This window comes from Ursus americanus, chromosome 7 (genome assembly GCF_024610735.1).
Source record: "Ursus americanus isolate L20-20 chromosome 7, mUrsAme1.1.p, whole genome shotgun sequence".
In the NCBI taxonomy this organism is placed as follows: Eukaryota; Metazoa; Chordata; class Mammalia; order Carnivora; family Ursidae; genus Ursus; species Ursus americanus.
The window spans coordinates 15,436,054-15,462,324 of NC_142133.1; the positions used below are offsets into that span (position 1 = coordinate 15,436,054).

Here is a 26,271-nt window from a genome sequence, read left to right on the forward strand (position 1 = left end):
TTGCCCCTTGGCATCCTCCCACCTCTACGTCACTGCGATGACAGTCTTCTACTTTGAATTCAACAGTTACTCATTTTGTCATTTGGCAAATTTTTATTTTATTATATTTGGTTGAATTCTTCCCATGTGCCAGATGTAAAGCTACAGTGGTAAGCAAGGCCCAATCCCTGATCTCAGGGACTTTACAGTCTCTTTGGTACACTGTTTCTCAAAGGGTATTTCTCTAAGCCTTCATCACTTGAGAAACTCTTAAGCATAAAGGACTCTGTAGCCCATGGTTTGGGAAATTGCAGTCTGAACTCTTTTAAAAGACCGTCTCAACATTCACTTGCTTATTAAAGTCCCTGAGGAGAACTGCAATGGGACAAAAAAAAAAAATCGTCTTTATTTAATCTAGTATTTCCCAATTATTTGTTCTTAAGCTCCACCCATACCACTACCTACCCCACACTGAGAAATGGTGATCTAATGGCATTTTTCTTATCCCTCTGATCTCTCAGGAATAAGAAATACCTTCTGAAAACCTGGAATCCCTTTTCCAAGCAAGTACAGGACCCATTGGCAATCCTTGTTTTGGACATGTTATATGTAATGCCTCATATTTGTAGGTCTATGCATGTATGTGCACATACGCAGAGCCCAACGTGAGAAAAGAGAAACAATCATATGATCGATGTTCTTCTTTTCTCTAGTTTTTGCACCAGTAAGAAAATCAGATTTCTGAGGAGAAGTCTTTTTCCCTTAAGACACTGTGTCTCGGCCAAGACGGACTTGGCATCTGGTCTCTGGAACTCCCAGTCCAGTGGACCTTGCCCTAATATCACCCTGATACTCTCTCTTGCCTGACCCAGCACAGTGTCCCCTCTGTGGGAGGCACTTTCCCTGTCTTTCCCTACCCCTGCTGGGTAGCCATCTCCTTCACTATCCGAGGTGGTTTCCTGGGTAAGGATTTGCACTGATGTTTTTTCTTTGGACACAATGCCAAGAGGTCCAATATCCTTGGGGAGCCACAGTGGAGGGTCAGCTTTCCTACGCCTCTTGGTGAACAACTGAGGGAATGACTATCTTCCATGTCAACAGTGTTCTCCTCTGTGTATTGTAGAACATCAAGGCTAAGGTTCCTCATTGTATGGCAGCTTTTGGAGCACAAAATGGTGTTGAGTAACACCATGGATTTTCTTTATGAAAGAACAATAACCAAACTGACATGGAGATTAGGATCTTGGTGGCTGGAGAGTGGGGTGGGGGAGAGAAGGGACTTTAGTAGTTCAGAGATTTGCTAAGTCTTTTTCTCAGGCCGATATCAGATAGCCACAGTTATAGGAGCGACTTTGCCCCGCCCCCCCTGCCATGCCACCATTGTTCGGGAGAACAATAGCATACCCCGCTGTACACAGCAGATGTATGTTCACCTAACTTGTCAAAAGGGAATTCTGTTTAACCTGAAGGACCTTAGCTTACTAATGAAAGCAATCTTATGAAGAATTGTTTTCTAAATCCCCAACTTCTTATGATAACCAGTAGTCATGGTTTTAAAGAATAGCTATTATTCATTCATCTGACTATGAGGTAGGTGCTGGCTCTGGGCTTATCAGCAAAAAGTTGAAGGGGTTCGATCCCTAAGCAATGCGGAGATTATATTCTTTCTGTAAGCAAATGGCAGCAAAGAGCATGGCGTGGGTTGTTCAAACCAGGAGGACTCAGAGGAGAGGTGCTCTTGGAGTTTGGAGTAGGGTGGGAGCTCAAGCCAGGCTTTGAGGAGGGAAGGATGGGCCACACTTGGGCCGTGGTCGGGGCTGGGAATGGGAGCCAGGCTCCGTCGCCATAGCTCCGTCCCGCTTTAGCTTTGCTTTTCCTGAAAAGAAAGCACAATTCCTCTGAGTTACCCTGAACCTGGTTTCAACTAAGACTCTAATACACAATTAAGGAATGTGAGATCTGATTGAAATCCTATTAGGATTTCTTTCACTCTTGTTTTATTCTGACACACAAAGCAGCAATAACGTTGAGTCATTTTTAGGTGAGCCTTTGTTTTTCTGTGTGTAGGAAGAAGGGGCCCCCATGGAAACAGGCTTTGAGAACTTCCTGATGGTTTGCACATAGCTTCAGGCCACGCGCTACACAGGTGGCCTGACAGGACTTAGGTGTGTGTGAGGTGCGGGTGCCTGTCCAGTGTGGTGACCCCTGGCGATGACTGTGTAAATCTCTTGGCGCCAGTCATGATGTCAAGTCATGAATTAGGTCTGGTCCCCACAGCCCGCTGTGGAGGTGCAGTTCAAGGGTGATTTGGCCTTTTCTGTGCCATGCCTACGTGCCATTGGTTCGTGTACTCTGATCGTTCTCCAAGGGATCTGGAAGGATGAAAAGCAAATGACACTGCCTGCACAAGGAAGGAGAGCAAGAGTGGAGGGTGTTTGGGAGACGACGAGCGAAATGCCTTAACCTGCGAGAGCAGATGATTGGTAGAGAGGGGATGGAAATACAGTTGACCCTGGACCCACATGGCTTCGAACTGGTCCACTTACATGTGGGTTGTTTTCGAGACAGTACAGGGCTGTAAACACATCTTCTCTGCTTCACGGTTTCCTTAATGGCATTTTCTTTTCTCTAGCTTACTCTATTGTAAGAACACAGTATATAATACATGGAGCCTACAAAATACGTTAACCGCCTGTTTATGTTCTCAGTAAGGCTTCTGCTCAACTGTGGGCTACTGGTAAAGGTTTGTGGGAGAGTCAGAAGTTATATGGGGATTTTTGACCATGCAGGGGCCTGGTGCCCCATCTACCGTGTTGCTCAGGGTCTGCCGTGCTGTGAACCTCCTTCGCTGGGCCGGGCACCTGCGCGGCTCTGCGGGTTATGGGCTTGGTCAAAGTCTGGTCTTAGGGTGAGGAGCGACTTCAGGAACTGCCTTTTCAGGCTTCTCCCGCACCCACAGAAAGCGAGGGATGGGCGAGCCACTGAGTGATGGGCTTGTTTTTGCTTTTGTTTTGTTTTTGTAGTTAAAGGAAATAAAATTCTCAGGCATTTTTAGATTCTGTGTCTGATCCCCATTGTGAAATCATCGCTTCTGACTGGATCCCATAAAACTTGTCTTGAGTAATTTCATCCATGATTTTTCCTCTTTAAAAATATTAATCTCTACCTCATCGTCCCCATCCCCCACCCTTTGGCATTTCCCGCCAGGCCTGGGAAGCTAGCTCCTGGAGGGTTCTGCCTCTCTCAGCTGCTACAAAGGAAACAGAGGGTGAACTCCTAGAGAATCTCCCTTGGCCAGCCTCCCTCGCTGCCCTGGGGGAAATGCAGAATGGAAAAATCCTTAAAAAGCAACTGGAGACATTTTTCAAATGAGTTTTAATAAGCTGTGTGAGTGTGGAGTGAGAACTACGGAGAAGGAGCGTTGCCAATGGTAGGGGAGAGGTAGTAGTTGCGAGGGACCCTGGTGCTTATTTTGATCATTAACTCTGTAGGACAGCAAACAGAAGAGCAAAAAACAAAGTAAAAAATTTGGCCACTGGTAGATTTTTTTTTTTGAAAGAGATGACTATGTCAGATTAAGTCAAAAAGAGCCAAGAAACCATTGAATCAAGTATGAAGCCGCCGGATGTGGAAGGGGCTGGAGGGGTTTTGACTGGGTCTGGTGTCTCACAAACGTAGATTGACACGTTCAGCACCATGAGTTGGTCTGTGGGTCAGGCGGCCACCTGGAAATCAAGATGCTATCAAATCAAACTAGTGGGGGGACGGTAAACTCTATGCTCTTGTGGAGGGATGGTCTGAGGCCTGTGGGGTGGGCTTGTGGGGATCAAGAGAGAGGGAGAGAGAGATAGCGAGAGAGGGAGGGAGAGAGAGAGAGAGAGAGAGAAAGAGTGTGTGTGTGTGTGTGTGTGTGTATGTGTATTTGGTAGGTTGTGTCTGTGTGTGGACAGGCCGGGCATGCCCCAGCCAGTCAGAGGAGATAAGAGTTTTCATAATCAAGCAAGGCTTCACAGTATCTGACTCAGGTCTTGAAGCATACCAGGATGCATTCTGCCTGACGAAACAAAAGGTTATAGAGTTAATTAACGTTCACATGCCCCCGGGACGGAGAGGTATGCGTGTTGGCTCTTAGTCTGCGATGCTACTGCCCCTTTGCCTCGAAGGAAACCTTGAATTTGATAGGACAGGACAGTTCCTTTTAAAAATACCTTCACTTTTATCAGCCATTGCACATGTTCCCAAACATCTCTGTGAGGCAAGTATGGTCACTGTCTTTTTCAGATGGGAAACTGAGGCCCTGCGAGGCCTTACCACTTGACTGTAATAGAATTCAGATTGGAATGGAGATTTCCCGACAGCCCTTGCTCACACATTATTCTGTCTGAGCTCCTTCCTGCTGTTCAGATTCTCTGCTTCAGATAGCCTCACCTCCAAATCCCTCTCCCCAGTCTCCATTTGCTGTCACACACAGGAGAAAGGGTCTGAGGATGATAGCTCTGTTTTACTTGAACTCAGCGAGATTGGAATTAAAAAAACAAAAATCAACAACAAAAAAACAATGCCCCTAAGCTGGCAAGTGTAGCAGGATCCATCAGACTCTTTCTGGAAATGTATCTGCTTTCTGGAAGTACAAGAGAGAAGGAAAGAGAAACAGGACATGGGCACAGGAATTACAGATCTTTCTCTACTTAATGGGGTAATATCCCGACATACCCATCATCAGTTGAATATATCCTACATCAAAAATGCATGGAATACACCTGTTCTACCGAACATGAGAGCTTAGCCCAGCCGACCTTTACACATGCTCAGAACACTTACGTGAGCCTGCAGTTGGGCAGAGTCATCTAATACAAAGCCTACTTTACAGTAAACCGGTGAAAATCTCCTGTGATTGACTAAATACTGAAGTGAGAAAACAGAATGGTTGTGTGGATTAAGATTGGTTGTAAGTGCATGGGTTGTTGGCCCTCGCGGTCACGTAACTGACTGGGAACTGGGTGGGGCTCACTGCCATTGCCCAGCTCAAAAGAGACTACTGCCTATCACTAGTGTGGGAAAAGGGCAAAATTTGAAGTACAGTTTCCAGTGAGTGTGTATGGCTTTCATATCATCATAAATTAAAAAAAAAAAATCCTAAATTGAACCATCAGAAGTCAGGGACCGTCTGTATATCCAAAACGGCCTGGAGTAGGATGAGGTCCTCACACTTGTCCACTAGGCCATCACTTTTTGAGCACCCACTGTGTACCACGCCGCGGGCGTCATGGTGCCTTGCTACCTGCCAAGGGAGCTCGTGGTGACCACATTTTGATGTATTTCCTGTTTATACATCTGTATTTATAAACTTGGTATCATGCTGTACACGATGAAGTTTCACCAGGAGATACAGTGTAACTATGCCTGCTGTCACTAAATATCCTTCAATCAAATGATTTCTCAGGTTTCTACATGTGTGAGGGCCTCTTGTAGAAAAACGCTGCGTTGGGGGTTTGCAGGTCGCCAGTCCGTGTTTGGCTTCTTGCGGAGTGAATGTCAGCGATAAGTGAACCGGAAGGCACTGCCCAGAGATGGCTTCTGCCTGTGTGCCACAGAACTGCCTCTTTATGTTTCTGTCTTTCTGTAACATCCACTTGAGTACAAACTGTCAGTCATCTATTTGACATTGACACATGGCAGGAGAGATTTACGGTCCTTTGACATTCTATGCATATGTATACATGTTCATCTAGCAAATACTCTTCACCACCAAGGAATATACTTAGGCATTCTCCTAAACTATTTGCATGTTGTTTTTTTTTTTAAGAGTGGGAGAGAGGGGGTACAGCAGAGGGAGAGAGAATCTTAAGCAGGCTCCACACCCAACAGGGAGCCCAAAGCAGGGCTTGATCTCACGACCCCAAGATTATGACCTGAGCCAAAATCCAGAGTCAGATGCTTAACCCACTGAGCCACCCAGGTGCCCCTATTTGCATATTCCTCTAAGCTGTAGGTTTCAAAGTTGGTTTTATGGAGGTGCTGTGTGTGTGTGTGTGTGTCTGTGTGTCTGTCTGTGGACACACAGACCCTGGGCAAGCTGTGGAAGAGGACCTTCACGCTTCTCCTCCTGCTCCATTGGGAACAGCCCCACTTTTAACTGCTTCACACAGTAGTATTCCAAGTAAGATATCATTTGAAGAAAGAATTTCACCTAAAAAAACCCCCGCGGTTTAAAACCACCGTAAGTTCTGAGAGTCTGGAGGAAATCTTGATGATTTTTACCTCCCTGTATATACTCTGATGTGTATAGACAGCAGCACTGCCTGAAGGCTTCCATTACAAATGGCCTTCCATTGTTACCACGGGCACATTCCTGAGATTTAGGTGGAGATGGAATTGTTGAAGCAGATTGTCTCTCGTATCCTCTGCAAGTGCTGTCTTCTAAATTGTTTGGGTGAGTAATAGACGTGCTTGGAGAAAACAATGCCTCGAAGCGTGTGTATAAACCACTGGCTCACTGAGGAAGGTTTCCCACCAGAGAGAAGGATTGAGAGAGAGAGAGAGAGAGAGGGCGATAGAGAGAGGGCAGTAGATAGAATATGAGGAGGTTATGACGCTGCTCTGATGACGAGGAAGTTGGCCAAGAGGGTCTGCTCTGTCTCAGCAGCATATCAGGTGCCATTGGCAGATAGCAGGCAGCCCAACCCCTCTGTTCAAGGAGAGGAGATCTGATAGACATCGGTCAGTAACTGAGAATAAAGACAGTATGTGAGGAGAAGGGGAGAGGCTTATACTTAATGAGCACCTACTACGTGGCAAGCCTCGTGCAAGAACTAACGTAATCTTAAGTTTCAGGGAGTGTGGTGCCGCTGCCACCTCTTCAGGCAGATGTGTAACAGGTCGGGGTGCTCAGCAGCTGGGCCAGGCTCACGCAGCTCGCTAAGTGCCGGAGCAGGGACTCAGACCAGCGGTCCCCAGCCTGGCCTCCCGTGGGCGAGAAGGGCCGCTGCGGAGGAAGGTGGACGGGCAGGTGCCCTGTGGGGAGTCGCTGAGTGGGGGGTGAGGAGCAGAGCGCAGGGAGCTGCAGGGAAGGAGCGGTTTGCAGGCACAGACCCCCAGTGTAGGGAGAGCAACGACTGTGCTGGAGCGGGAGGCCCGCAGTAGGAGTGCGTGAGAAAGACCCCTTCGTGAGGAGATTCGGGCTGCTCTGTGGAGTCCTTGCAATGCCAGGAAGGCGTTTGGGCTTATTCTGGAGGGAAAGGGTCCCTTGGAGGTCTTACAGGAAGTGAAGATCTGAAAGCACAGCGCGGCAGCTCCGTGGGCCATGGATGAAAGGGAGGAAGGGACAGCAGAGGTACCGGGAACGAGGCTGTTTCAGTAACCCCCATGCATCCAGAGGCAGTAGGAAAAAGCTTCTGAAGGAAGAGTCGCCACAGGCCATTTGATGTCCCCTGTGCGTCTAGAAAGGCCAGCCTGCTTGTGAGGAAAGTAGAGGGCTCCATTTGATACTCTAGAAAATATGGATGGGGTAACCCTGGCCTGATGAGAAACGTGGACTGAGATTGCTGCCAGTCAGGTTCAGTGACCTGCACCCTTCCCAGGTGTCCTTTGCTCACAGTCCGATGGGTACACGAGGATCAAGTTTAAATAAAAAGTTTCATTGGAAAATCTAACACAAGAGGTCCAAGCCCCCAAACCCATTGACCAAACAAAGCCAGTTTCCTCAATGGCTGACGTCAGACCTCCTGCCTCCGTCCAACACCATCTGTTGGGTTTCAGGATCTACTTTTTTATTTTTTTCAGTGTGTCTATTTTTAGATTCATATTGAATTTTGATAGTGGACTGATGTTGTTTTCCACACGGGGCGTTTTGTAGATGCCAATCTGTGGAGATTACTCAGCTTAAGCAATAGGCTTTCCTCACATAACCTGAACTTTTTGTTCCATGATCTCAGATGCTTCAGATGACCCGGCTTGGCCCTTAATGCTTTGACTTTGGGATATTGCCAAGTGGTGGGTATGTTCCATTCAGCTGTGTGTGTGTGTGTGTGTGTGCGCGCGCGCCCTGTTGACTTGTAGGGAAAATGGGATCCAGGAAAGAAGGCACTGTGAGTCTCTGGTTCTCACTGGGTTCTGCCCCTGAAGCTTACGCTGGGATAGTTCTCTGGGCATCGATTTCCTCACTCCTAGTAAAAGCCGGGGGAGGACACACAGATAGAGATAGACAACGTGATCTATAAGATTCTAAAGATCTCTGAAAATGTGACCGACAGGGAACCATATGCAGGACCCTTGCAGACTTGCTTGTTGCTCATGTGAATCAGAGAAAAACAAGGGTGAAATCAGTGAACAGGGCCTCTATTTAGTGTTTCTTTTTCAAAGCTCAATTCAGTAAATGCTTCCTTCTACCTGGATCAAAGCCTTTATGTTCTCAAGACTATCCTTCTACATTAGGGCTCCAAATTCAAACATACTTTCAATGACTAATGGTCACACATCAGACGAACTTCTAGAAGGTATTGTGGTTGTCCCTTTAAAGCATAGCACAGTTTCTAGCACACAGCAGACACAATAAATTTTAGCTTCTGTCTTACCCAGTTGTCAATTTCAATATCCTTTACAAAGACAGACCCGAAACTGGACAGAGAGCTTTGTTGTGCTTCACTTGCCTATAAGGATGACCTCTTCTGACTAGTTGGCCAACTGTTCATGAAACCGAGTTGAAAAACCATTGTTGGTAGATTTGACCCCTGGGCATACTAGCTAGCTACACAGAGAGAAAATGGGTATTCCCTATCCCCTAACCTGAGCCCAGATTGTCCTTGACTATAGCTATGACCCATTTTCTTAATTCATCTAGTCCTCTCACAAGTGCATCAGGAGGGAGGACATCAAGGAAGAGATGACTGAGAGCCATCCTTTTAGAAGTCTGTGCTTGACTAGAAGAGGAATGCTTTGTTTTATCCTTTTTCTTAATTATTAAGTCTTTTCTTTATGGTAAAATCTAATACATTTAGAAGTGTAACTAGTTAATGTGTGACAAACATGCCTTTGGTTGTGTGTCCCTGGGAGTTAGGTAGTTCATCCTTCTGACTGCCCAACCCATAGCTTGAACTGGGTCATCATGACGGTGGCTTCTGCGAATCTCCTCTAGATGCTTTGTTTCATCCACAAGATTCTAGGGAATTCTTGCTGGACCCTTTGTCTCCTTCCTGTCACTAAGGTGGTGGGCAGAGGGGGGCACATACTGGGGCTGGCTCCCCAGTGGGGGAGGAAGAGGTTACTGGTTCCAGTACGGAACATCTTGGACCCAACTGCCCTTCTGACGGTTTGTCTTTGGAGGCTGCTGTTGTGGTTTGAGAGAGGGGGGCGGGGGTCATTTAGGTAGGCTAGTCACCACCTTCCATTTCAGGGTTGTCCTTGGCTCAATAATGATAGTCATAGCAAAAATTTCTATAGGATTCATATTCCAGGTTCAATTTCAAACATTTTACATATATTAATTCATTTAATTTTCAAGTCAACCCTCTGAGGTAGGCCTGTTATCCCAAAGACAGGTCACACAGCTGGAAGTGGCAGAGCCTGAATTCAGACTCACTTGGCTTCTAGAAACTTCATTTTGTCTGAAGGCCCAGGGGGAGATTAGGCTTTTGAGGACGGATGAACACAAACCAAACTCCCAAAGACCCAGGTGTAAACAAGACAGCAGTTGGCTGATTTGTGGTGGGGCGACTGCTCATGTCTGTTGCCCCAGGCACCCTGGAACAACTCTTTGGGGGTAGTATTTTAGGCCATCTGAATTATATCGGGAGAGCAATGGAAGGAAAAACAGACCCTCTTCTTCCTGTTACGAGAACTTCTTTTGTGGAGGCAATAGGAAGTCGAAACATCCACTTGTGACTCATCAGGGCATTTTGTTCTCCCATGATGTTCCAGGGAGAATACTAGCAGGGATCACAGAATTCTCGGTCAACCGTGGTGTGGCAGCAGGTACAAATTTACTCCTTTGTTGGGTCAATATGATATTTATTTGTGATTCATCAGCAGTATGTAATCCACTTTATCGGGAACACTCACAGGTTGCTAGGGAACTGAGCTCATTACCTGGTCCCGGCTCTCAGAACGGAGCTGCGTGCTCTAAGGTTTGATTTGGGCCTGGCTGGCTGATAGTTACATGAGTGGTAATGGGCTTTGAGGCCTTCCCTGGTCCTCCAGAGGGAGCATGGAAGGTGCAGTATGGTAAGAGTCTGGGAAGGGAGTGGTTGGGGAAAATGATGACTTTGTTCTTAGCATTTCTTCCATGATTTTTGCAGCCCACACCCATTTTGTTTTGTTTTTCAGATCATAGGTTAAATCCTACCTCCTTTATCAAGTCCTGATTTATGAAGCTTTTCTAGATTCACAGTGAACACTAGAAACACACAAACGCAACCAAATGAAACATGTTGCTATTAGTGTGGCAATAATTCCCTAGTCTAATTCACTCTGACTTCTTTCCTTTGGAGGAATTTATTAGAGATACGAGGAGCATTTCTTTATGTGCATAGATTGGAAATGAACCACACAAAGAAGTATAAGCAAGTCCACTAGAAGAAAACTTGAAAATAAAATCTGACCCTTAAGAAAAATTATATATATATATATATTCAGGTGTGCACCTTACAAAAGCCAACTCCTTTTATTAAATGTCTACCAGCTGATTCACTAGCAAACACCTTGGGTTGACGAGATCCATTTGTTTTTTTGTTTTTTTTGTTTTGTTTTGTTTTGTTTTGTTTGTTTGTTTATAGAACTTTATTTTTTTTTTAATGATTTTTTATTATATTATGTTAGTCACCATACAGTACATCCCCGGTTTCCGATGTAAGGCTCGATGATTCATTAGTTGTGTATAACACCCAGTGCACCATGCAATACGTGCCCTCCTTACTACCCATCACCAGTCTATCCCATTCCCCCACCCCCCTCCCCTCTGAAGTCCTCAGTTTGTTTCTCATAGTCCATAGTCTCTCATGTTTCATTCCCCCTTCTAATTACCCCCCCTTTCTTTATCCCTTTCTTCCCCTACTGATCATCCTAGTTCTTATGTTCCATAGATGAGAGAAATCATATGATAGTTGTCTTTCTCTGCTTGACTTATTTCACTTAGCATTATCTCCTCCAGTGCTGTCCATGTTGTAGCAAATGTTGAGAACTAGTTCTTTCTGATAGCTGAGTAATATTCCATTGTATATATGGACCACAACTTCTTAATCCAGTCATCTGTAGAAGGGCATCTCGGCTCCTTCCACCATTTAGCTATTGTGGACATTGCTGCTATGAACATTGGGGTGCATATGGCCCTTCTCTTCACTACGTCTGTATCTTTGGGGTAAATACCCAGTAGTGCAATGGCTGGATCATAGGGTAGCTCAATTTTTAACTTTTTAAGGGACCTCCACACTGTTTTCCAGAGTGGCTGTACCAACTTGCATTCCCACCAACAATGTAGGAGGGATCCCCTTTCTCCACATCCTCTCCAACAAATGTTGTTTCTTGCCTTGTCTATTTTTGCCATTCTAACTGGCGTAAGGTGGTATCTCAGTGTGGTTTTGATTTGAATTTCCTTGATGGCTAATGATTTTGAACATTTTTTCATGTGTCTGTTAGCCATTTGTATGTCTTCATTGGAAAAGTGTCTGTTCATATCTTCTGCCCATTTTTTGATTTGTTTATTTGTTTCTCGTGTATTGAGTTTGAGAAGTTCTTTGTAGATCTTGGATACCAGTCCTTTATCTGTAGTGTCATTTGCAAATATATTCTCCCATTCCGTGGGCTGCCTCTTAGTTTTTCTGACTGTTTCCTTGGCTGTGCAGAAACTTTTAATCTTGATGAAGTCCCATAAATTCATTTTATCTTTTGTTTCTCTTGCCTTTGGGGATGTGTCATGAAAAAGGTTGCTTTGGCCGATGTCGTAGAGGTTGTTGCCTATGTTCTCCTCTAGAATTTTGATAGATTCCTGTCTCACATTGAGGTCTTTCATCCATTTGGAGTTTATTTTTGTGTATGGTGTGAGATAGTGGTCAAGTTTCATTCTTTTGCATGTAGCTGTCCAATTTTCCCAGCACCATTTATTGAAGAGACTGTCTTTTTCCCACCGGATGTTTTTTCCTGCTTTATCAAATATTAGTTGCCCAAAGAGCCGAGGGTCCATTTCTGGGCTCTCTATTCTGTTCCATTGGTCTATGTGTCTGTTTTTGTGCCAGTACCATGCTGTCTTTGTGATCACAGCTTTGTAGTACAGCTCGAAATCCGGCATTGTGATGCCCCCAGCTTTGTTTTTCCTTTTCAACAGTTCCTTGGAGATTCGGGGCCTTTTCTGTTTCCATACAAATTTAAGGACTGTTTGTTCCAGTTCTTTGAAAAATGTCCTTGGTATTTTGATCGGGATAGCATTGAAAGTGTAGATTGCTCTGGGTAGCATGGACATTTTAACTATGTTAATTCTTCCGATCCATGAGCATGGAATATCTTTCCATCTTTTTATGTCTTCCTCAATGTCTTTCAAGAGTGATTTATAGTTTCTAGAATATAGGTCCTTTACGTCTCTGGTTAAGTTAATTCCAAGGTAACGTATGGTTTTTGGTGCTATTGTAAATGGGATGGATTCCCTAATTTCTCTTTCTTCGGTCTCGTTATTCGTGTATAGAAATGCAACTGATTTCTGAGCATTTATTTTGTATCCTGCCACGTTACTGAATTGCTCTATAACTTCTAATAATTTGGGAGTGGCTTCTTTTGGGTTTTCCATATAGAGTATCATGTCATCTGCAAAGAGAGACATTTTGACTTCTTCTTTGCCAATTTGAATACCTTTGATCCCTTTTTGTCGTCTGATTGCTGTTGCAAGGACTTCTAGTACTATGTTGAATAATAGTGGCGAGAGTGGGCATCCTTGTCGAGTTCCTGATCTTAAGGGAAAGGCTTCCAGCTTTTCTCCATTGAGAATAATATTTGCAGTAGGCTTTTCATAGATGGCTTTTATGAGATTGAGAAATGTACCTTCTATTCCTACACTCTGAAGGGTTTTAATCAGGAAAGGATGCTGTATTTTGTCAAATGCTTTTTCGGCATCGATTGAGAGGATCATATGGTTCCTGAGTCTTTTCTTGTTGATATGATGTATCACGCTGATTGATTTGCGAATATTGAACCACGCTTGCATCCCAGGTATGAATCCCACTTGATCGTGATGGATAATCCTTTTAATGTACTGTTGGATTCTATTAGCAAGTATCTTGTTGAGGATTTTGGCGTCCATATTCATTAGGGAAATCGGTCTGTAATTCTCCTTTTTGAGGGGGTCTTTGCCTGGTTTGGGGATCAAGGTAATATTGGCCTCATAGAATGAGTTTGGTAGCTTTCCTTCTGTTTCTATTTTTTGAAATAGCTTTAGGAGAATAGGTATTATTTCTTCTTTGAATGTTTGGTAGAATTCCCCAGGAAAACCGTCCGGGCCTGGAGTTTTGTTATTTGGAAGGTTGTTTATCACTGACTCAATTTCTTCATAATTAATTGGCCTGTTTAAAGAATCAATTTCTTCCGGTTTCAATCTTGGTAGTTTATAGGTTTCCAGGAAGGATTCCATCTCTTCCAGATTGCTTAGTTTATTGGCATATAGCTGTTGATAAAAATTTCTAATAATCCTTCCAATTTCAATGGTGCTCGTCGTGACCTCTCCTTTTTCATTCATAATTTTAATAATCTGGGTCCTTTCTCTTTTCTTTTGGATAAGTCTTGCCAGTGGTCTGTCAATTTTATTGATTCTCTCAAAGAACCAGCTTCTAGTCCTGTTGATCTGCTCTACTGTACTTCTGGTTTCTGCTTGATTGATTTCAGCTCTAATTTTGGTCAACTGCTTCCTCGTGCGTGGATTAGGCCTGTCCCTCTGTTGCTGTTCCAGCTTCTTGAGGTGAGAATATAAAAACTGCATTTTAGATTTTTCTATTCTTTTGAGTGAGGCTTGGATGGCTATGTATTTCCTCCTTAGGACTGCCTTTGCAGTATCCCATAGGTTTTGAACTGTTGTATTTTCATTCTCATTGGTCTCCATAAATTGTTTAATTTGATTTTTGATTTCCTGGTTTATCGAGTCATTCCTGAGCAGGATGGTTCTTAGTCTCCAAGTGTTTGAGTTTCTTCCAAATTTTTCCTTGTGGTTGAGTTCCAATTTCAGAGCGTTGTGGTCTGAGAATATGCAGGGGATAATTTCAATCTTTTGGTATCGGTTGAGACCTGTTTTGTGTCCCAGAACATGGTCTATTCTTGAGAATGTTCCATGGGCATTAGAATAGAATGAGTATTCTTTGGTTCTGGGGTGTAGTGTTCTATATATATCTATGAGGTCCAACTCGTCGAGTATGGCATTCAAAGCCTTTGATTCTTTGCTTAGTTTTTGCCAGGGTGTTCTGTCTATTTCTGATAGTGGAGTGTTGAGGTCCCCTACTATTAATGTATTTTCATTTATATGTCTCTTTATTCTGGATAAGAGTTGGCTTGTGTATCTTGCTGCTCCCCTGTTGGGGGCATATATATTTATAATTGTCATATCCACTTGTTGAATACTTCCCTTAAGAATAATATAGTGCCCTTCTGCGTCTCTAACTATAGTCTGTAGTTTAAAATCCAATTTATCTGATATGAGAATTGCTACCCCAGCTTTCTTTTGAGGACCATTTGCGTGAAAGATGGTACTCCATTCCCTTATTCTCAGTCTGAATGCATCTTTGGGTTTGAAATGAGTCTCTTGTAGACAGCAAATGGATGGGTCATTTCTTTTTATCCAATCTGCAACCCTGTGGCGTTTTATGGGATGGTTCAAACCATTTACATTAAGACTGATTACTGATAGATATGATTTTAATGTTGCCATGTTGCCAGTAAAGTCTTTTTTTTGTATTGGCTGTGTCTTTCTGTTCTGTATCACTCTTGGGGCCTTTTTACTTTTATAGAACCCCCCGTAATATCTCCTGTAGGGCTGGTTTCGTAGTTACAAAATTAGTTAGTGACTGGCGATTCTGAAATGTCTTTATTTCTCCATCAATTCTGAATGACAGTCTTGCTGGATAAAGGATCCTTGGCTGCATGTTTTTCTCTGAAAGAGCTTTAAATATGCTCCCCCAACCCTTTCTCTCATTCCAGGTCTGTGTAGACAGGTCTGACGTAATTCTGATGCTTTTGCCTTGGTACGTGAGAAATTTCTTTGCCCTGGCCGCTTTCAATATTGTATCCTTGCATCTAATATTTGCGAAATGCACTATGACGTGACGTGGCGTAGGTTTGTCGTGGTTGAGCTTGGGAGGGGTCCTCTCTGCCTCTTGGACACGAATGTTTGTTTGCCTTGCTAGATTAGGGAAGTTTTCAGCTACAATTTGTTCAAATATCTCTTCTAGACCTCTGTTTTTCTCCACCCCCTCGGGGATGCCGATGATTCTAACATTGGATCGTTTCATTGAGTCAGTAATGTCCCGTAACCTACATTCGTGGGCGTGGATTTTTTTAAGACCATCTTCTATTTTCATTTTTTCCTCTATTAACCCATCCTCCAATTCACTAACCCGTTCCTCTGCTTCTGCGACCCTGGCTGTCAGAGCCTCTAGTTTTGCCTGCATTTGGCTCATAGAATTTTTAATTTCTGTCAGGTTCGCTCTCATTTCTGTCCTTAGGGATTCTATATTCTCAGTAACCTTTTCGTTTATACTTTTTTCAATTCTACTCATCATTTTGACCATCGTTACTCTGAATTCCATTTCTGATAATTTGGTTACATCCATATCCATTATTTCTGTGGCAGAGGCCACAGTCTCACTGTCTTTTCTTTGCTGAGGGGGGCTTCTCCTTCTTGTCATTCTGATGAAGAGAGGTTGCGGGGTTTCCAGAGCCCAAATTATTGACTGGGTCCCAGGCCGTGCCCCTTGTTTTATAGGGATCTTAGGGATGTGGGCTTCTTCTTTAAAGATTTTATTTATTTATTTATGTGGCAGCCAACCAGCGAGAGAGGGAACAGAAGCAGGGGAGTGGGAGAGGAAGAAGCAGGCTCCCAGCGGAGGAGCCCGATGAGGGACTCCTTTCCAGAACGCCGGGATCACGCCCTAAGCCGAAGACAGGCGCTCAATGACTGCGCCACCCAGGCGCCCGGGTTGTGGGCTTCTTGATTTTTCAGCCTGCCTTCTGTGTTCTGGGGGAGGGGCCTGCCGCGCCAATACTCAGGCAGCCCTGTTTGGGTAGAGTCTCCGTGTCCCCTGCGAGGGGGGATGGGGATGGGCACTCCCTGAGCCGGTATTTCCAGGCTTTTGTTCTCTGGCGGCTTTCCCTGGCGGTTTGCTGTGCCTCTTCTGAGAGTCAGAGCAGCAGCGGCCGAATTTCAGCCTCTGTCACAGAACAGAGGGATTGCAGCCCGTTCTCTACTAATGTTCTGGCCACTTTAACTCTGTTACTGTTGGTGCTGCTCAACCCTGCAGCGTCCCGGGATGTGCGCCCCACACCCGGAGTCCCAGCCCTCACTTCCAGGGCCGGCGCATCTCTGTCCTTTGTGTTTCTAACGCCGCCAGCCGCCAGCCGCCCCGCGCGCGCTCCCGGATCTCCCGGTCTCAGTCTGGATCCAGTGAGCGCGCCGGGATTCCGGGGTTCCGCGAGATGCCTGGTGGCGCGTGCACCCGGCTCCCGGTCTCAGTCTGCTGTTTTGCGGGTGCTGTCCGCGAGCCCCGCCCGCTCTCCCGTGCAAGTGGCTACCGCTTCCCGGCGCCCGAACACGGCGGCTCCCTCCCCCTTCCGTTTATCTTCCGATATCTGTGCACAGTTTCATGGCTCCCTGCTTCGTACCTCAATACTCAGCGCTGGAGATGTTCATTTGTAGAGATCCAGATGCGTCTTCCTGCGTCTCCGGCTGGTTCCGTGGTTGTTTAGGCTGGTCTGGTACCTATCCAGCTCGACTCGGGGGACCGGCTGAAAACGGTGTCTCCTACTCCTCCGCCATCTTAACTCCTCTCTTCTGACGAGATCCATTTGGATTTGCCAGATAGAGGGGCTGACGTGTAGAGTTATTAAAACCAGCAGCAGTGGAAGGGCAGTCAGTCTCAGGGAAGGTCAGACACACGGAACACATGCCATCAGCCAGAGAGGAAGTGTCCCGCTTTGGTATGACGGTAGACGACCAGTATCTCTTCAATGCCTGGCATGTCTTCAGCTTAGTAGTAGGTATGCTAGTGCTCTAAATAAAAATTAAAAATTAAAAAAAAAATTTAAAAATGCAATCCTTGTCCAAAGAATTTCTAGTCTGGCTAGGAGGTAAGACTAGCAAAATCTGCAAAAATGAATGGTGCAGAAGAAAGTCAGAGAAAGAAGAGGCATGAGCGGTCTGGGGCAGGAGGCACACTCCTGCACATGGGAGGGTCAGTCCTCTCACATGTGAAGGACTTTGTCATGGGAGGAAGAGCCCTGGGTCCCATTTCCGCCAGGAGTGCAGTGGTGAGGGCCCATCTGCGTCAATGGGATTGGCTCTGTGTGGTCGTGTCATTCTGTGACAACCTTGTCCGAGACCAGTCTGGATGTTGATGTCATTCAGGTCCTCCCGTCCAGCTGCCCACCCCCCCAGTGTTGCTCTCTGCGGGTTTAAACCACATTAATGGGAGGGGAGATCAGCCCCTCGTTGTGGGAACAGGGGGGAGCCCAGTGTGCTGGCACCAGGTCAGCACAGGAAGGCACTGTGTGTGTGTGCCACAGGCAGGAACAAACTGGCTCCTCCCCAAAACTTGAAACATGATAGATGCTTCTAGCTCAAAAACTGTGATTCCTGTGTATCTGTACAACCAGAAGGATAGATTCTGTTCAGCTCCTTGAGCTCCTGGTTAATTCCTGAATCCTGAAGGCACTAAGTTCAGCATAAAATACAGATGTTCTGATGCTCCTCCCTGCTCTGTAGAAAATGGTGTGAACAGTTTGCAGGATTATGTGAATAAAAAGCCCATTCAATCCAAATGGGCATTTTTGCAGGAGGAAAAAAATACAGTTAGAGGGCTTTGTGAAAACCTACACAAATTGTTCAAATGTTATAGGAAAGCCGTGAAACTGAAAATCCTATTCCATAAAAAGGGCCATTTAGACTTCATTGGTAAGGAAGGGCAAGATAAGAGCGTGAACAGTTGGACAAAACCGGAAAGAAACACAGAATGTGCAAAAATATTAAGAATTTGGTACTTGAGGGGAAAGCTTCCTTTTGGAAGAGGGTATATTTGGAAGGTCCAAATGTATTTCTTTGATCTTTAAATCTACCAAAAAATGTCATTTTGATGTAAGGAAATTGTATTTGAATTGAAGAGGTGAGGAACTGGCCACAGCTTATGCAAGTGTGGCAGACATATGCAAGAGAACAGGAATAGAATTAATCGATTGAGTTGCTGTGTCACTGATATTGTATGGAGAATGTTCGAGGGCTGCTTTATAAGGGTGCTTTTAAAAGACAAGAGTGAGCCGCCCTTAAGAATGGACACCCAAGCTAAAAGAGCTGGTGATAAAAAGAGGAGGGCATGCGGACCGAAGGTGCAGGTCCCAGAAAGACACATGTAGCATGCTGCATTTCCAGAAAGTCCCCAAACAGAAAAAGCCAAACAATATATTCTTCAGAGAGACACACACAGTGATGAGGCAGTGGTTACCCTTACCCCTGGAGGGGCGGGCTGCTGCCCGCGAGGTTGGAAGGGGCTGCTGAAGACTGGCGAACATTTTCTGTTTGTCAGGATGTGTCATGGCTAAAAGGGGGTTTGTTTTATTTGGCTGTTCTTTAAAATACATCTATTTTATATATCCTTCTGTAGGTGTATTTTATAATTAAAAGGGGGAAGGGTAGAACAAGATCATGAAAGTATCCAAAGTACCATAGATGTTAGCATTTTAAATGATGATGTCGCCTCCTCCCTCCCAGAAAAATTCTCCCTGTGGTAAGAACTGAGCTTGAGGACGATGTCTGCATATCATTATTTTGCCACCATAGTCTTGATTTTCCTGTTGTCTTTGGCAGGGAGGTCTGTCTCAAGGACAGGAAGTGTGGCAGCTGGTCACATGTCGGTTTAGCTGGAAGGACAAAGCACAGTCACTGTCTCCTTCCCAAGGCCAAGGCCAAGGTGGGGCTGGAACCTCGGGGTTATCCCAGGTGGAATGTGGCCCACCTTTAGCCCAGCCTGGGGATGCACAGGCCGAGAATTCTTAAGGGGTAACCTAGCCACGCCTTGCTCCTTCTGCATGCAGCTCCGATTAAGGGAGAAATCTCTCCTAGTTTCCACAACTTTGGTGTTTCTCAGCATTTTTTTGAAACCATGTTTTATAGCTAAGAAGATGTAGTCAAACATTTCATTTGGCACTTTATATTATGAAAACCAGAGACCTCTTTCCATTTTCCACCTACAAAATTTTGTGATAAATTCATTCTGCTTGGATGCTGTGGATACGCATGTTCTTTCTAGATTCTGACACATCTTCTATAGAGGACATGCCTCTTCCTGGGTCGCCCTCCCCTGTGCCTACCACAGGTTTTCAAGTAGCTTTCCTCACTGCCATCACCAGCAGCAAACATTGACAGAATGTTTTCTAGAAGCCACAAATAATAGCAGCTCACATTTTGACAGCGCTGACTGGGTACCTGTCGTTTTTTACAGCTCTTCACTTATAGCAGTTGGCAGTGCTTGCAGGGGACCTGTGAGGAGATCTCCTGAGATACAGAAAGACCTTTCCCCAATAGCATGCAGTCCAGACGTGGTAGAACTAGGATTTGAACCCAGGCAGTCCCACTGCTTTGTCTGTGTGCTCACCATTCCACCGTGCAGCCTCAGGTCATATGCTGACAACTTGATAGGTGTGATTTACTCTAACCACACCTCTGACAGCTTTCCCGTTTCCCCATTTTACAAATAGGCATACTGAGCTTCAGGATGTCACTTCATGCAGGATTGAACAGCAGAGGGAGCCACGAAAGTGGCTTGGAGATGGGACCTTGGAGGATCTTGTTTGTTCATTGTCCCCCCCATTCCTTCACCCCCCTACTGACACCCCTCTGCCCTCCACTCCTGGGGGAATGAGAGTCCTCCCCACCGCCCTCTCATCCCGGGGCTAGTGGCTCCTGTGACAGGAGGAAAGAGTGGATCCTGGAGCGAGGGCATGAGCAAGCCCGTTCATGTGTTGCTAATTGCTCGAACATCATGGAAAGGAGTTTGTCTTATTATGGGTTTTTTGTGGGAAAGCTTTTCATACAATGCTGGCTGACTCCTGAGCCTCAAAGTAAACAACTACATCATCCTGCACAGAGAGCATCAGGAAAAAGGAAACTGCAAGAAAATATCAGACTCCTGCGACTCACTCTCTTCTTTTTTTAAATATAAGTGGGAGAAATTATGTTTAGGGGGATTTGCTGGGGTCCTTGTCACAGAAGGCTTCCCGAATAATGACCCCCTTCCCAAGCTGCATATTTAAGTAAATGTTTCCCACGCGGTGAGTTCTTCCCAGCTCCCTGGCTGTGATGTCAGGAGGAAAGTCCACCCACAAAGCATGGCTAGGAGATTCTGTAAGCCCATTAGAAAGCAAAGTGCCTTCCCATCAGGGACTAGTGAAAAGTCCTCACTTGCAAAACCTCTGGGTGGTTGAGGGGGGTGACCAAGATGACCACTCTTTGTGGTCCTCGTATCCTGGGCGGGGGCGAGGGGAGGGAGGAAGAGAGGGAAACGGACATGTTCGCTTCTGTCTTCCGTCTAAGAATGTGGACCGTATTCTAGGTAGCCCCCATGTACTTGGAGAGGGTAAGGATGAACCCAAACACAGCCAGCTTGCCAAAAGACGACGACATTTTCTCACCAGTCCCTCCACCATAAATCTCCTGTGAGATGTATAAGGTCCACATCGTTTACACCCACCCCAGGACTCCCCGGAGGGCCTTTCTGGTTGCCTAATCAGACTTCAGCTTTTCCTGTCCTCCCAGAGCCCCTGAGGGACAGTGGTGTTGGGCAGTGGGGGTGGAGGGGGGGAACTAGAAGGTCAGAAGACACATTTGTCAAAATGCCCCATGGGCTTTTCCAGCCCTGTCTCCAACCCGGAGCTTCTCTCCCATTGGTGTTCCTTCTGAAAAGCAATGGTCTCTTCCAGAAGTGACTGGCAGATGTAACAAGATTTGGAGTCGCTGCTACCTTTAGGATCATTGAAGTTGGTGTCTGCTAGGGTTGCTGCTAGGGTGACACTTTCCTGCAGCAGACTGTAACTATGGCCCAGCACAAAGGAATCCTCTCCTGGAGTGACTGTGCCCGCTTCCTGCTTTCTTCTACTCCTGCGTCATGCGAGCTGGTTCCGCTGTAGGCTCCTTGCCATCTTTGTCATCCATGGAATCATTTCTTCTCCCTGAAAATAGTGTTCATTTTGCGTTTCTTCTTCCGATAGGTGGGAACCTCTCTGGGGTGTATATCTTGCATTCATTCTGCATCCATCACTCATTGCGTGTAGGGATGAGTATTTAATTTGGATGTCCCTAAATGCTATTTTGGTTAGTAACAGGAGCAACAGATTATAGTGGGATTAGCTGTTTTGATTTTAATTTGAAAGGAATCACTCATGGAAGGAGTTTGACAAATAGACCAAAGGAGCTTGCCCACTTTGCCAGGTTCTTCTGCGCCTGGCCTGCACAATACAGTGTCCCTCAGCGTGTCCCTCAGCGGCTCACAGCCCACCCTCGTCCAACTCACTGCCCGAGTTCTGAGCACTGCCATGAGATGTCCTGCCTTTCTGCCTGCTCTCTTTGCCTAGGAGGACACAGCCCACCTCTCATCCATATCTGCCTCTTCTGCGAGCCCTCCAATTCATCTGAACCTCATTAGCATTTATTAATTACTCATTGCCACCCAGCGTATACAGCATGACTAGCTAACAGATTTGTGTGCACGAGTGTCTTAGCTCCCCAGACCAACTATAAGCATCCAAAGGCCAACACACTTTTCTGCCTCTTCCTGCTTCTGTCTGTGTGTGTGTGTGTGTGTGTGTGTGTGTGTGTGTGTGTGTGTGTTTAGGAAAAGCCCGAGTAAGTGCTCAGTAAATGCTTCCTGTGGTTGCCACGGCCGTGGTGGTGGTGTGACTGCACCCAACCAGAATGATTTCGTGAACCAAAGCCCCTTGACCTGCCGCTGATGTGCAGCGAACCCGCCCTCCTCCCACTTTCAGCACACGTCTCTGGGCTCCTGAGCACAGCGTCCTGGCCCTCACAGCCCTGCAGACTGACTGCAGGTAGCATGGGAGGGAACCCAAGCTTTGCTTTTACCTCCCCTCTCCTTAGACAAGCCCATCTCACAGTACCTTATGCACAGGAGCCCTCATTTTGCACAGGCATTTAGTTTTCAGAGACCTATCATTTTGTCTGGTATTTACTTCCAGCCAAGCCCTGAGTCTTGGCTTTCTCCTCTGCAAAGTGGAAGTAACGGTGCTCCCCTCCGAGGGCTGCCACGAGAGTTGCTCGGGGACGCGTACGGCCTTTGGCACGGTGCCTGGCCTGTGCATGAGAGCAGCTCCCCAGCTGCTTTGCAGAGCCCTTTGTTGGCTAGGTCACCTCCGATTACCTTCCCCGAACCTCTGAGATAGGCAGGGCGGTGGCATGTTTTCCTTTGAGAGATAAGGAAACTGGCCCAAATCAGTGAGGGGGTCTTCTCAAGGGCTCATCGTTCACGCAGAGCTGGGACTGGAACGGAGATGTTTCCGTGCCCGCGCGCACAGTACTCCTCCTCCTGGCAACATGCATCTTGGGGGCGGTGGGGAGAGAGCGCAGCCTTCGCCTACAGAATGAGCCCCAGCACCTGGCTTCTGCCTGCCACTCTGCTCTTCAAATGGACATGAGTTTGCTGGCAAGACTTGCCCTCTTTATGGTTAAGCTGCCTCCTTACCCCCAGCCTTCTGGAAACTTCCCCTCTGCTGGCCTCCAGCAGTAGGATTCGTTCAAGGTTACCATGTATTTTTCTTGTATCCCAGTTATCCCAGAAAGTTCCAGGATGACTTGGGAGTTTTTATTGGCTGGGCTTGGAAAATACCCAGGCAGTGATGGTGTGTTGATGCTGGAGTCAGATTGGCTACACAGGCAGTGATTTATGAAAAGCCCCTTAACCCTAGAAGCTCCTAATAGGGAGGCCAAGGGCAAGGGATGAAGTGTCTTAATCCCTCTGTGTAATTTCCTCAGTAAGAGCAACTCTAATTAGTCTTGGGTAAAGTTTCTCTTCCAAGGTGTGTGCTTTTGGGAATATTAATGCAATTTCATGTTTTCCGGCTGTGACTTCCAAATCTGCAACCTGCCAGTGTTTTTGGCTGTGAGAAAGGAACTCTGCCAGGAATTCATCATGTACTGGAAACAGGAAAGTATGGAAAATGAAGTATCCTCAGCACTGCTTCTAAAGGTCAAGGTTTCATTTATAGAACTGGAGCCATCCAGCTGGAGGAGAAAGGCCCATTCTCCTCTGTGATCAGTGTGAACGGTGTTGAAGTGTGGATCGGATGGCCCCCACTCCTGAAGCAACAACAAGAAATCCACACGTAGTATTTACAAACGTCGGTCATTTCTGGGAGGGTCAGATAGCAGAAAAGGTGAACCGAACATTTGTGATGGACGCAGGCCTGTCGTTTTCATCTGCGGGCATGGCGCCATATCAGCACATCAACATTTGCGGGGCGAGAGGAGGGTCGGAGGCCACTGCTCTTCCTCTTTTTCACTAGGTGTGGTGGCGGGAGACCCACCTGGTCTCCAGGGCAGAGCCCTGGGATATGGATCTTGCCATCCAAGCTGTTTTTGTACCTCCCTTATGCAGGGTCCTTGAACACTGGCGTGATTGCATCTTCCAGGGAGCTCGTTAAATGGCAAATTATAGGTCCTATCCCTAGGGACTCAGATTCAGCAGGGCTAGGGATTCACATTTTTTTCTAATGCGATGTGGCCTCTGACAGCACTTCGAGAAACACCGCCAGAGTGGCACAGCCACCTACCGTTGGGGAGGGCTGGCCTTAACGTCAGTCGGCAAGGGACTGCCCTAGACACTGTCCGAGGCCCTGCTGGCGTTGGCAAGAGATTCATATGCCATAAGCCTTATTCTTGAGAGGCGTATGGAAGAGAGGGAGTGGGCAGGATTTGGCCGACTCAGATGCTGGACTGCCGCCGGAGGGGCTCCGAGAGGGCTGGAGAGTCAGGGCCTGCTGGGCAGGGGTGGGGGGCTCCAGCTGAGCTCAGAGGACAGCAGCCTCCATTTCTGATGAGGGGCCGCCACTGTGAGGACAGCCTCGAGCTTGATCCTGCACCAGACTGAAAGCACACATCTCGGTTTTGTGCAAGTCATGGGCTCAGTGGGCCACAGCCGAGGCTCCTTGAAATCTGGTGTCCGTGAACCTGAGACGGGCACCAGATTTGGGCAGGGTCATCAGCAGGCAAGGACGTCGCCCAGACCACGCTGCGGATGGCAAACACCACTCTGGGCTGTCAGAGTTGTGCTCTGACCTGAAGGATGTTGTGGGGCACCAGAAACAGTGGCCTCGGAGAATTCAGACCTCAGTATTGATACCTGACATTACATGTAAAGTATGTTCCAGGTTCTCAAAGCTCTCGCTTCTGTTTGATCTTTTGGTACAATTTAGGGGACTGTCACCTCCTTCATGGCACATTCTTGATATCCTCTCAGTGATATGGGGTCACATTGAGTCCCTTGCTTGCAGGGGTCCTCTGACCCCCAGCCGAGATTCTCCCTCTACCCTGAGGCCAGTTTGCATGTGAGGACCAAGGCTCTTGGAGTCATTTTAGGGCTCTGCTTGGAAAAAAAAAAAAAAAAAAAAAGGACAATCTCTGGTTGTCCTTTGAGATCCATCTAAAATGTCTCTCTCTCCAAGAATGCCTGTGTGACTGCACCATCCCCCACACCTCCCCCTCCCCGCCCTCCTAGACAAGGCTACTTTCTTCTTCCTTTTTCCTCTTTTCTTCCTTCCTTCTTCCTCTCTCCCTCCTTCCTTCTTCCTGACACTTGGTCACTCTGGGTACCATGCACCCTGTCCTTCTGTGTATGGTAGTTATGTCTGTGACAGTATTTCCCACCAAACGAGACTGAAAACCTGAAGGTGAGGAATTTGATAGTACTCGTATCTTTTGTCCTTTTTATCTGCTTTGGCTGTGAGGTAACAATACCTGTCTTGCATTTAGTAGCCCTTCAATGTGTACTTAACTAATTGAGTTCAGCCCACCTAATCACAAGAATTACAGTAGTCATGTTGATTGTTTCAGTTATCATGGCTACGCAACAGACCACCTCAAAACTTAGTGGCTTAAAGCAGCGATAAGTTGTTTCTCGGGAAATTTGGCTGGGTGGCTTTTTTCCTCCATGTGGCACTCGGTACGTTCAGCTGGTTGCTGGGCATGACTGGAAGTCACCAGGAGCCTTCACTCCTCCTTCTGGTAGCCTTCACATGGGGTCTCATCCGTTGGTGACCAAGCCTGAGCTTCTTTCCAACATGGTGGCTGACTGCCCCCAGAGAGCACAAAAACAGAAACTTCCAGATCTCTTAAAATTTGGTCCAGAACTGGCACAGTTCTGGTATCACTGCTGTGTATTCTATTACCCAAAGCAAGTCACAGGCCAGCCCAGGTTCAAGGGCATGGCAACAAACTTCACTTTCTGTGGGAGGAGCATACCCATCAGGGAAGGGAGAACTGATGGGGCCATCTTTGGAGACCATCTACCATCATGAAAGCAAGTAATACTGAACTTTCACTGTTGTCGGGTCCTAGTGCTAAGTGTTTCAATGCATTTTATGTTACGATCCTCATAACATAAATCCTCATAACAGCTTTGTGAGGGAAATGCCAGTGTCATTTCCATTTTATAAATGAGGAAGCCGAGGCATGGAAAAATGAAGTAATGCTTCCAAAGTTAATGGCCCTCCTTGGAGAGGAGTGGACTTGAGTCAGGGAAGTCCAGTTTAGAACCCCTTCTTGGGCAACAAGACAACCTTGGTGGAATTTATTGGCAAGCTTGGGGTTCTTTTCTGTGCATACCTTTGTGTTACTCGCTGTGGGGAATCAAAAAGTCTAAACCATGTCTGGGAGAAAAGGATGAAACACGCAAAATGAGTAGAGACACATATGGCAATAATGAGTTAAGCTGTATGCTCCAGCCAGTAAATGATAAAGGAATTTGGGGAAAGAAGGAATGAGGGTATCTTGAAGGAGTTAGGGAGTTGGGACTTTTGCTGGTCCTTGGCTTTCGTCCTTTGGATGATCTGCTGGTCCTT

At 46.4% G+C, this 26,271-nt stretch overlaps 1 protein-coding gene across 2 annotated transcripts in view; it reads left to right on the forward strand.

The window, feature by feature from the left end:
* Positions 1–26,271, forward strand: part of PRKCE (protein kinase C epsilon) — a 570,596-nt gene that overhangs the window by 336,070 nt on the left and 208,255 nt on the right. The window lies entirely within an intron of this gene.